Source organism: Balaenoptera musculus, chromosome 3 (genome assembly GCF_009873245.2).
Source record: "Balaenoptera musculus isolate JJ_BM4_2016_0621 chromosome 3, mBalMus1.pri.v3, whole genome shotgun sequence".
In the NCBI taxonomy this organism is placed as follows: domain Eukaryota; kingdom Metazoa; phylum Chordata; class Mammalia; order Artiodactyla; family Balaenopteridae; genus Balaenoptera; species Balaenoptera musculus.
This window is the reverse complement of record NC_045787.1, coordinates 60,162,977-60,174,410: the sequence shown is the minus strand read 5'-3', so window position 1 is coordinate 60,174,410 and position 11,434 is coordinate 60,162,977.

The window sequence follows — 11,434 nt, the reverse complement described above, 5'->3', positions numbered from 1 at the left end:
CCAGGATTGTGATGATGTGTGTGCTGGCATGAAAATGAAGGCCCCTCTGAGCTGCAGATAGGAGAATTCCTCTGGGTCAAGACTTTTATTCACTCTGTGGTTTTTAATTAGCAATCCTGATTTTCCCAAGGATTGCATTAGATCAGCAAATGCTTCTTGCACAACTCTCTACCCACTGATCTACTATTGGACAGCCCAGGTCACAAAAATGTAGAAAAAGAAGGGAAATTTGGTATCCTGGTGCTTGATGCAAGATTAGATGAGGGAAAGAGCCATGAAATGTCATTCACAAATATTTTAAAGATGTTAAATGCACTCTGTTCGCTACAATGACCACTATATTTGTTTAATTAAAGAATACTTTGTCCTGCTTGGCATAAAGTATAGCACTAGCTTTTGCGGGGGTTTTTTTTGGTTGTTGTTGTTTAAATGATGAAGTTAATGAAAATCACAGACTGTCTGCCTGCAGAAACAAAATAAAGTCACATCTGGAAACAACTGCACTAGTAATTAAATGGCATTTAATGTGACTAATATCAAAAGAGTAGGTTTTTCTCCCCCTTAGCATTAGGGATGCAAAATTCAAGCTTCTGAGCTGGTCTATTATAATAGTTTTGAGTCAGTGGGTGTTTAGAAGTCATCCTGATATTTACGAAGAAAAACCCCCAGTGAGCCATAGAAGGGAAAAAAAAAAAAAGGACAAGATCTGCGCAGTTTGAATTTTGAAAACTGGCATAAATTTTACAGGTTTTTTTTTTCCTAAGCATTAACTGTTCAGTGTTTCAGTTCAATGAAATAAAGGCCTCTTGTTTCCCATACCAATCAAGTGACCTCCTGCCTCGCTGTAATTAGTGGTAAACTTCAATATGCAAGCTAAAAGACCACCTAATTAAAAAGTGTAATTAATTTACATAGAGCATTCAAAATGGCTAGATTAGATAGCTTATGGAGATAATGTAAAACTCTTTGAGATGCTTTTATTGGCTTCTTTCCCTGCTGTTCCTCAGGTTCTGAGAATTTTCATGGGAATGTATTTATCAAAGTGGGAAGGGCTTCGAGGTGATGGTTTTAGCTAATCACTGCTAAACATTTAAAGCTTTGCAATTATTTTTTATCAATTACCCAAGTATAAAACAACCAAAAAAGATGACCTTATCTTCCTGCTTGGTGTTGAGTGGCCTAATGTTATTAGTGAATATTTATTAAGTGCCTATTGAGTGCTAGATGCCACTCAAAACACACAGTTATTTTAGAGCTTGCAATGATTAGCAATGACTCCTCTCTCTGGGCTAGACAGCACTTTGATTCTTCTGATCACAGTGAGATGGCTGCAGGACCCAAAAGAAAGATACTGGCCACAGGGTTTCTCTCTCCCTTTACTCACAATTCACAATGCCAAGAAATGTCCTCTATCATCTACTCTTCAGTATAAACAGTGCTGGACTCCAGAGCTTGAGCAGGCCCCTGGGTGGCAGCCAGGCAGCTGGTCCAATGGTGAGATGGATAGGAGAGTTCTTCTCTCCATGGTGCAGAAAGCATGGCCCTGAGGTGATATCCAATTGTAAACTTCTTTCCTTTTACCTGAGTTACAAAGGAAGAAGTTTCTCCCCAATTTATGTATGGAAGCAATATATCAGAAAATTACTCCTGCAGGGGACTTCCCTGGTGGCATGGTGGTTGAGAATCCGCCTGCCAATGCAGGGGACACGGGTTCGAGCCCTGGTCCGGGAAGATCCCACGTGCCGCAGAGCAAATAAGCCCGTGCGCCACAACTACTGAGCCTGTGCTCTAGAGCCTGTGAGCCACAACTACTGAGCCTGTGCTCTAGAGCCTGTGAGCCACAACTACTGAGCCCGTGTGCCACAACTATTGAAGCCCACGTGCCTAGAGCCCATGTTCCACAACAAGAGAAGCCACCGCAATGAGAAGCCCACGCACCGCAACACAGAGTAGCCCCCGCTCGCCACAACTGGAGAAAGCCCTCGCGTGGCAACGAAGACCAAACACAGCCAAAAACAAACAAATAAATAAAGTAAATAAATTTATATTTAAAAAAAATTAATCCAGCAGGGCTTCTAAACAAAGATGCTACAGACAATAGATCTGTTAATACAGATCTGTTTTGGGGGGGGAGAAGTCTAGGGACCTTGGCAGCACCTTGCCAAAGAACAATAGATACGTCATCACCCTTTTAAAATTTCATCTGCTTCTCCTAGGAAGGAAAAATTGTCATGGCGTCAGATGATCTTGGCCTAACTACAGAGTTATCCTGAGTGCATCTCATAACAAGAGCAAATGCCAATATTTTTCTCAGTATATTTCACATGGTATGTCATTGTGAGATGAACTCTATTAAGTCCTTAGTATTTGGGGGCTTTGAGTCATTTGATAAGGAATCTTCCCCTCTCCATGAGATAAGATGTTGTATTATTCGTGTTGGGACCTAAAGTCTATAGCTTGACTGCTTATGTTGATTAAATGTGTAGCTCCTAAAATTTCACCTTTCTGTTCTGTGTAAACATAATCCAAGTTCCACTTCTCTTTCCACCTACCTCAGTTTCCTCATTACTATGCTTCAGATAATTGCATCATAATTAAGCATCTCAAGACTTTGACACAATCGGTTAGAATAATAGCAAACATTATTTAAAATAGAGGTTCTCAAACATTGCTGCACATAAAAATTTCCTGCGAAGCTCAGGGGAAAAACATCCATATGCTCAAGCTGCCTCCCAGACCAATTAAATCAGAATCTCTGGGAGGAAGGACCCAGGTAGCAAGATTATTTCTTGTGTGACTGAGCAATAAAAGCTTCTTGTTATATGCCTCTGAGTTTTGAGGTGGTTCGTTAGGAAACATTATTGTGATTGCAGCTCTCTGATACACCCACTCATTTGTTCCTTTATTCTTGAAATACTGATTGAGCACCTACTATGTCCCAGGGGCTTGCTAGTACTAGGGATACAGTGGAAAACAAGAATGGCCAAGATCCTTGCCCTAGTGCAGTTTATGATCTTGTGCTAAACAAAAAACAAGTGATCAAACACATAACTATATAATATCATTTCAGGTATCAGTTAGAGCTGTGGTGACAAATACTTCCATAGCAATGTGAGATCAAGAAAAACAAAGTATATCCATACCCCATATCTTACTCAGGATAAATTCCAAATAGATTAAAGACTTCAATTTTAAAAATGAAGAAACCATGGGAGACCCAGAAGCCAAAGAAGAAAAGATTGATAAACCAGACTACATAATACTATTGATAGAAACAAGTATAGTTGATTCACAATGTTGTGTTAGTTTCAGGTGTACAGCAAAGTGATTCAGATATATATATATATTTCAGATATATATATTTTTTCAGATTCTTTTCCCATATAAGTTATTACAGGATGCTGAGTATAGTTCCCTGTGCTATACAGTAGGTCCTTGTTGTTTATCTGTTTTATATATAGTAGTGTGCATGTGATGGTTCTTAAATATAAGAAAAAACACTCCACATGTAATAATAGAAATGCATACTAAAACTGCACTGAGATACCATTATTCACTCATCAGATTGGCAAAGATCCAGGAATTTGATAACATGCTGGTTGGCCAGGGTGTGGGAAAATAGGCATTGTCATATATTGCTGGTAGAAGTATAAACTGGCCCAACTTCTATGGATGGCAGTTTGCTATAAACACTTTGTCCCTGTGCTTCCTTCCACTTCTAGGAATTTATTCTACAGATACATTTGCATATGTATGAAATGATGTGGCATTTTTAATGGCAAAAGATTGGAAATAACCTAAATGTTCATCAATAGGGGATGGGTTAAATGAATTATGGCACATCCATGCAAGGGAATACTATGTAGCTGCAGAAAAGAATGAGAAGACTCTTTATATACTGATATGGAATGACATCTAAATTATGCTGTTAAGTAAAAATAAAATACAAGGTGTGAAATAGTGTATATAAGTATGCTACCATTTGATAAAAAAGCACATAAAAAGATAAATACATGATAGATACATACATACATAAATAGTGAGTGAAAAAAGTTTAAAGGAATATAGAGACATACATACAAATACTTGTATATGCTTAAACTATGTTAGGGAGCATACGCAAAAGACAAGTAATTTTTGTTGCCTGTGGGAAGAGGAACTGGGTAGCTTTGGGACATGAGCAAAAAAGAAACTTTTCACTGTTTGCCTTTCTCTAATTTTAGAATCCTAAACCATATATTTATCTACACAATTAAATTTTTTAAGTACCAAAAATGCAGTATAAATGTGTTTGTAATTAAATACATTTAAAATTTGAAAGAAAATGTTTAGAGGACAGACTGTGCAGAGTAGACAGGACTGAGGAGACAGGCTCTTCAGGGAAGGACTTGCTGCAGGGGTGACATTTGGTAAAGAGCTGAATGAAGTGAGGGAGTGAGCTCTGGGACTGCTTGAGATGGGGGGAGAAAAAGCATTTCAGGCAGAAAAAAAGCCAATGCAGAGGCCCTGAGGGGGATGACTGGGATTCGGAGCAGCAGAGGAGAGGCCAGTATGTCTAGAGTGAAGTGAGAGGGGAGAGTGTTTGGAGATGTGGTCTGAAAGGGGCCACAGCTCTGGCACACGGTCCTTGTAAGTTATGGCAGGGGGCTGGAGTTGATTGTGTGTGATGGGAAGACATTAGAGGTTTTGACCAGAAGGGTGACCTAATCAGCCTTCCATCCCCCTCTAGGCCAGGAGTAGCCTGAAGGGAGGCAAGGGCAGAGGTAGGGAGAGGAGGAAGGAGGCTACTCAAGGTGTATGGTGCTGGCTTGGACTTATGGTGGTGAGGGTGGTGAGAAATGGGCAGATTTGGGGATATATTTTGAAAGTAGAGCCGAGATTTGTGCTGCATTGGATGATTGGAGAATGACTTCAATTCTTTTGGCTTGAGCATCTGGGTGAATACTTAGTGAGTACCTACTGAATTCTGAGCACAAAACAGACATGGCCCTGCCCTCATGGAGTGCAATGGGAGAGACAGACAATAAACCAGCATGTACTTAGAAAACTCAATAATGACAGTGGGAGAGAGTGTCAAGGCTTTAACAGGGTGCTGAGATGGAAGGTAACCGCAGAGAGGAAAGGGTGAATTTATTTTATTTTATTTTTATTTATTTATTTAAATTGAAGTATAGTTGATTTATGATGTGTTAACTTCTGCTGTACAGCAAAGTGATTCAGTTATACATATATATACATTCTTTTTCATATCCTTTTCCATTATGGTTTATCATAGGATATTGAATATAGTTCTCTGTGCTATACAGCAGGACCTTGTTGTTTATCCATTCCATATATAATAGCTTACATCTGCTAACCCCAGCTTCCCACTCCATCCTTCCCCCAGGAAAGGGCCAATTTAGAGGGTTAAGGAAGACCTTGCCTAGGAGGTGAGATTTTAACTGAGATCTGAAATCTGAGAAGCAGCTATGTGAAGGATGGGGGAGGAACATTCAGGGCAAAGGGAGCAGCAGGTGGAAAGGCCTTGAACTAGAGGGAAAATTGTTTTATAAATTTTCACAAGGCCAACAGGGCTGGTGTGTGTACCAAGGGGAAGTAGGGAGATGGGTGATGACGCTTACTGCCTAGGATAGGGAGGAGTTTTAGTGTGTGTGTGTTTATTTCTGAAAAGCAATGGGGATTAAAGTTTTGTGACTTGATACACCTGGCCTCAGAATTCTGGAAACAAAGGAGGCAGACATGGTTTCCTGCCAAGATGTGGCCTAAACAGGTTTGGTGATGGTTACTGCATTATTCCACCAGCACGCTCCTTTCTTTCCTTCTAAAATTGGGTCCCCAGTCTTTTCTTTTTTCTTTTTTCTTTTTTTTGGTTTTCAGATAAATTTTTTTTTTAACATCTTTATTGGAGTATAATTGCTTTACAGTGGTGTGTTAGTTTCTGCTTTATAACAAAGTGAATCAGCTATACGTATACATATATCCCCATATCTCCTCCCTCTTGCGTCTCCCTCCCTCCCACCCTCCTTATCCCACCCCTCTAGGTGGTCACAAAGCACCGAGCTGATCTCCCTGTGCTATGCGGCTGCTTCCCACTAGCTATCTATTTTACATTTGGTAGTGTATATATGTCCATGCCACTCTCTCACTTTGTCCCAGCTTACCCTTCCCCCTCCCTGTGTCCTCAAGTCTGTTCTCTACATCTGCGTCTTTGTTCCTGTCCTGCCCCTAGGTTCTTCATGACCATTTTTTTTTTTTAGATTCCATATATACGTGTTAGCATACGGTATTTGTTTTTCTCTTTCTGACTTACTTCACTCTGTATCCCAGTCTTTTCTTGAGATGAACAACTTTCCCTATCTCCAGATCCTCTGGTGCCCCAGGAAGACAGAGAACCTGCAGTTCTTTGATAGCCCAGATCAGCTGGTGTCCTGGGACCCCCTTTCATGGCAACTTTTCTCAGCTGCAGGTCCGCCCACTTTTCACCATGCCCTCTTGAGAAGGAGCGAAATTTGGCGGCCGTGCGTAGGGGAGAAAGAACAGGGAAAACAAAATATTAAAATCAAGAGTTCCCAGCCTCAGGCTGACCGCGCGGTGACAGGAAGTGGCCTGAGCGCCCGGGCGCAGTGCTGTGCGGGGCGGCCCCTCCGTCTATCACGTCACCAAATTTCAGAAGGGGAAGAAGAAGGACTTAATGGTGCGCTGATGAGCTGATCAATATTCTCAACTTACCTCTTTAGCTCCAGGGCCCACATTGAAAATGCGACTGCGAGAATCTCCCAGGGCCGCCTTGGGGCACATCCCTGCCCCTGCGGAGCAGCGGCTTCCTGACAAGGAGGTTTGGGGCACCCGCCCAGGCGCTCCCGCTGCTTGGGCGCTTACAGACCTGTCCACAGCTCCTTCAGGCGCCACAGGCATTGGGCCTGGTTAGAATTTTAGCCCTCGTGGACACCCCCAAACCTCTACCCTGGATTAGGCCCAATCCTGTTGTTTCCAGAATCACTGTGGTCAGTAATACAACTTCTCAGCAAGAATATGGGAGATTTGAACACGAATGGATGGGAATTAGAAGGGTAAATGAGCAGTGGTTAGGACTCCTTCCACAGCAGGGAGCCTGTGTTCGATCCCTGGTTGGGGAACTAAGATCGCACAAGTCCACGCGGCAAAAACAAAAACAAAAACAAAAAAACGGTAAATGACAAACATAGCAATAGCTGTCACAGAAATAGCCTTACTATAGGTGTTCTACATTAAGCCCCTTAAGTCTCAGTGTCATGAGATGAGTACTATGACTACCCCCATTTTACAGATCATTTAGGGAAGCTCTGCAGGTAGACATTCTTTTAATGAGTCTACATTTAATGCTTGATGGAAATTTCTTCCTGATCCTAGAGGTTTCTATGAAATAAATTGGGGTTAATAAAGGAGAGTGGAAACAGACCTGGGGGTTTGAAACTGGACCCCCAGCCCTAATTCTCCACTAGCCGCTGTGAGACCTTGGCTCGTCTGGGCCTCAGTTTCTCATCTTTAAAGATAGAAATGTTAGGCACTAATCCCTAAGGACTCTTGTGGTTCTGACAGCGTAGGACCCTTCTTACAGCATCCTCTATTTTGTCTACATCAAATTCTAGTGCCCTGTCCAAACACTGAGTCCCTCACCACTGATGAATCACATGGGCCCACTTTCCACGACTTTAACCTGAGCATGGAGCTGGAGAGGGACAGCCCGACTCCATTCGCAACAGCTGTGCTGGGCTCATCAACCACAGGGCCGTCGCGACACCTCACCATCAGCCTCATTCTGGACTGCTCTACGCAAAGCTGGCCAGCTTAACCCCACCCTGAATGGGGGGCATGAATTCCAATAGTCATGAACTCTCCTTCATAATCCAGATTGCTTCATAAGGGTAATTTGATTCAGGAAATCTGACCCTCAACTGCTATTGACCATCTAGGCCATTCATTCTTTCTTCTTTTCATTCATTCATTCATTCAACATTTTTTTCAACATTATTATGTAGCATCAGGCACTATACAGGGCTCCAGGGATACTGAGGGAAGAGGACAAAGTTTCAGCCCTCACGGTGGTGGAATTCTACTCAGGAAAGAGGCAATAACCAAATAAGCATGTAGCACCATTTCAGGTAGTGATAAGTGCTAGGCTGAAAAAATAAAGCAGGGTAAGGTATGAAGGATAAAGAACGATGGATATTTTGACTCTTTGGGGGGACTTCTTCAGGTTTGGAGAGGGGATTCGGGGAAGACTTCTCTACAGAGGTAACATTTGAGCAGAGACTTGAATGAAGAGAGAGATCTAACCAGGTGAAGGGTTCAGGAAGATGGAACAAATAAGGTACGATGGCCCTGAGGTGGGAACAAGGAGGGCAAACCTGAGGAACCAGAGGCTAATATGTGTGCCTCTGGGTAGTGACCTTCCCTCTGGGGGTGGGGGGCCTGCCTTCCTAATCGGACGGGTCAGAGGTTGCAAATTACAAGTATGAGCTGCAGGGAAGGAATCTCATACAGTGTGGCTTTAAAAAGACAGGCTTACCCCTAACATTTGCAGGATCTGGAGCAAGAGCCCAAATAGGAGACCAAATACTATATGTCTAAGTATTTTAAAATTATCAATCAAGCTAACAAACTGTTACATGAAATATGTTCTATCTTCTTATCTTGACAAATATATCTTCATAACAACCTATTAGTTCAAGTTCAAATTTATAATTTTTGGAGTCCTAGCCCCCAAGCTCTGGGCTTGCCCTGTCCTCCCTTCCTACTCACCAGCTGCATCCAGTGCAGCAAGGGGCCTCCCACATGCACACGTGGTCACCCTCGCCCCATTGTCCAAGCTCCGACAGCATCCCACCACAGACAGCTGCCCCTCAGGCCCAGGGGTGAGCATACTTCAGATGCACTGGCATAGGAAGAGGCTCACACAAGACCTGGAAGCAGGAGCAGGACTGTTGGGCAAGGAATTCTTTAGCTCCAGGTGGTCTAGAGGGAGTAGAGCAGGCTCTGCATGGGCTGCGGCTGGAGAGGGTCCAAGGGGGCCATTTAAAGCCAAGGTCCAAGGCAGGGGACATCTTCTTGGCCAGGTATAAGGGTGATACTGTAGGTAGTTCCTGAATGATTATTGTTTTTTTTAAAAAGGCATCCTTCATGCAGAATCAAGCTGGGAACCAGGGAATGAGGGATGTGGTCAAGTTGTCAGAGAAGGCTAAACCTTTGGGACAAGAGTGAGGAAGAGTTGATAGATATCTTGGACTTTTTAACCTGGGAAGTTTGCAAGTTTCTTATATTCTCTGTTTATTTCTTCTTTGTTCTCTTGACACCTATAGTAAACTCTTTGAAAGTTCTATTCAGTCTTGGTTAAGGGAACCCAGGGAAAGGTTTCCATCTTTGCTTGAGCCAGAATATTTAAGGGAGCAGCACCACCTGGGGGGATGACAGGAACTCAAGTGGAAGACCCTAAAGAAGAAGGTGAAGCTTGTGTGTGTCTCCCAACCCCTCACCTCCACACACACTCCTGAAAATGTTCTTTCCAGCGCTTACCTTGGAGATGCTAAGAAAAGGGACCCTTTAGTGCAATGAGACTACTAGAGGCTCCCAGCATCTGCTCTTCCTTTCTCTCTCTCAGTAACAGAACCCCAGTGTTACCTGGAACACGAGTGTCCAGTATAAGGACTCTGTTTCCCACCCTTCCTTGTAGCGAGGTCTGATCATTTGACCAAGTTCTAGTCAATGGGATTGGGTAGAAGTGATGTGCACAACTTCAACTTGTTCTTTTAAAGGAAAGAGGTTCCTCTCCTCTTCTTCCTGCTCCCTTCTTGCTGGCTGGAATGCAACAGGGTGGTGGGCCATCCTGAACAACATCGACAAGGGGACACCCTAGCAGTCAGAATAAGAAAGAAGGAACTGGGTCTCTGACACCATAGACCTACCAGAGCAGTCTTGGCTTTCTTACATCTGGACTATTAAATGAGAGAGAAATAAACTTCTATCTTATTTAAGACACTGTTGGTTTTGCTGTTGTTGTTTGTCTCTTTTATAGTCGCTGAATCTTTATCCCAACAAAGATAGTACTTTAGGACTTCCCTGGTGGCGCAGTGATTAAGAATCCGCCCACCAATGCTGGGGACATGGGTTCGAGCTCTGGTCCAGGAAGATCCCACATGCTATGGAGCAACTAAGCCCGTGCGCCACAACTACTGAGCCTGCGCTCTAGAGCCCACGAGGGGGAGCCCCGTGCCACAACTACTGAAGACCACGTGCCTAGAGCTTGTGCTCCACAACAAGAGAAGCCACCACAATGAGAAGCCCACGCACCGCAACAAAAAGTAGCCCCCTCTCGACGCAACTAGAGAAAAGCCCGCACACAGCAACAAAGACCCAATGCAGCCAAAAATAAATAAATAAATTTATTAAAAAAAAAAGAAAGTACTTTTACCACCTTTGGGAGGAAACAAATTTCACAAGTTTAACTTCCCCTGTATAAAGGACTTCCTTTTATTTGTCTTGAAGACTGTGGGTTGTCTCCTAATTCATGTTTATTCTCTTGTAATTCTTCCTGGATTATATAAACTTTGATCACATTGTCTATTGTCTTTGGGCTGGGAATCTGGCCCAGAATCGACAAATGATTATTGAATTGAATTAAGTTGAATTGAACTTCAAAAAGCAGTTTCTCTTTAAAGAAACAAAATGAACTAAGTTCAAGTTTCCAAACTGCATAGCCCAGGTTTTCATATGCTATCTCAAGTAGACAATATGAGGCCATGGAAGGAATTAAGACATGGAGAAAATTCCTTTACAGGAACACTCTTCATCTCTGCCCCCATCCCACCTCCATTTCCTGGCTAATTCCTATATACCCTTCATGTCTCAGCTTAAATAGCACTTCCCAGGCTCCTAGACCAGGTTGCTTTCCTCTGTATTAGTATCTCATAGCCTCTGATATTTGCTCTTTATTATATAGATCATGTTTGTATCTATTCCTCTGCTGGCTATCATTTTTGGTCAACTGTAAAGGCATGACTACACCCATTGTGTCCATAGGTCCCAGCCCAGTGCTTGGCTCCCCGTCAGTGCTCAATAACAATTTGGTAAGTGAATGACTGAATGAACAGCCAGTGAATGAATAGATGAGCGATGAATAGCATTATCCTGACTCCTCTCTCATACCCCATATCTAGAAGCAAATCCTAGGCTCTTCCTAAGAAAAACGTTTAGATTCCAACCACTTACCACTTTCTCTACTGCTCTCATTCTGGTCCAAGCAACCATCATTTCTCCCTTGGATTATTGCATTAGGCTCCTAACTGGACTCTCTACTTCCACTTCCCTTCTCTCCTCCCCTCCAAAACACACACCAATCTTTCAGTACAAATTCAGAGGAAGTGTGAGGATGAGGGGCAGGTCATACGTGAAGGCCATG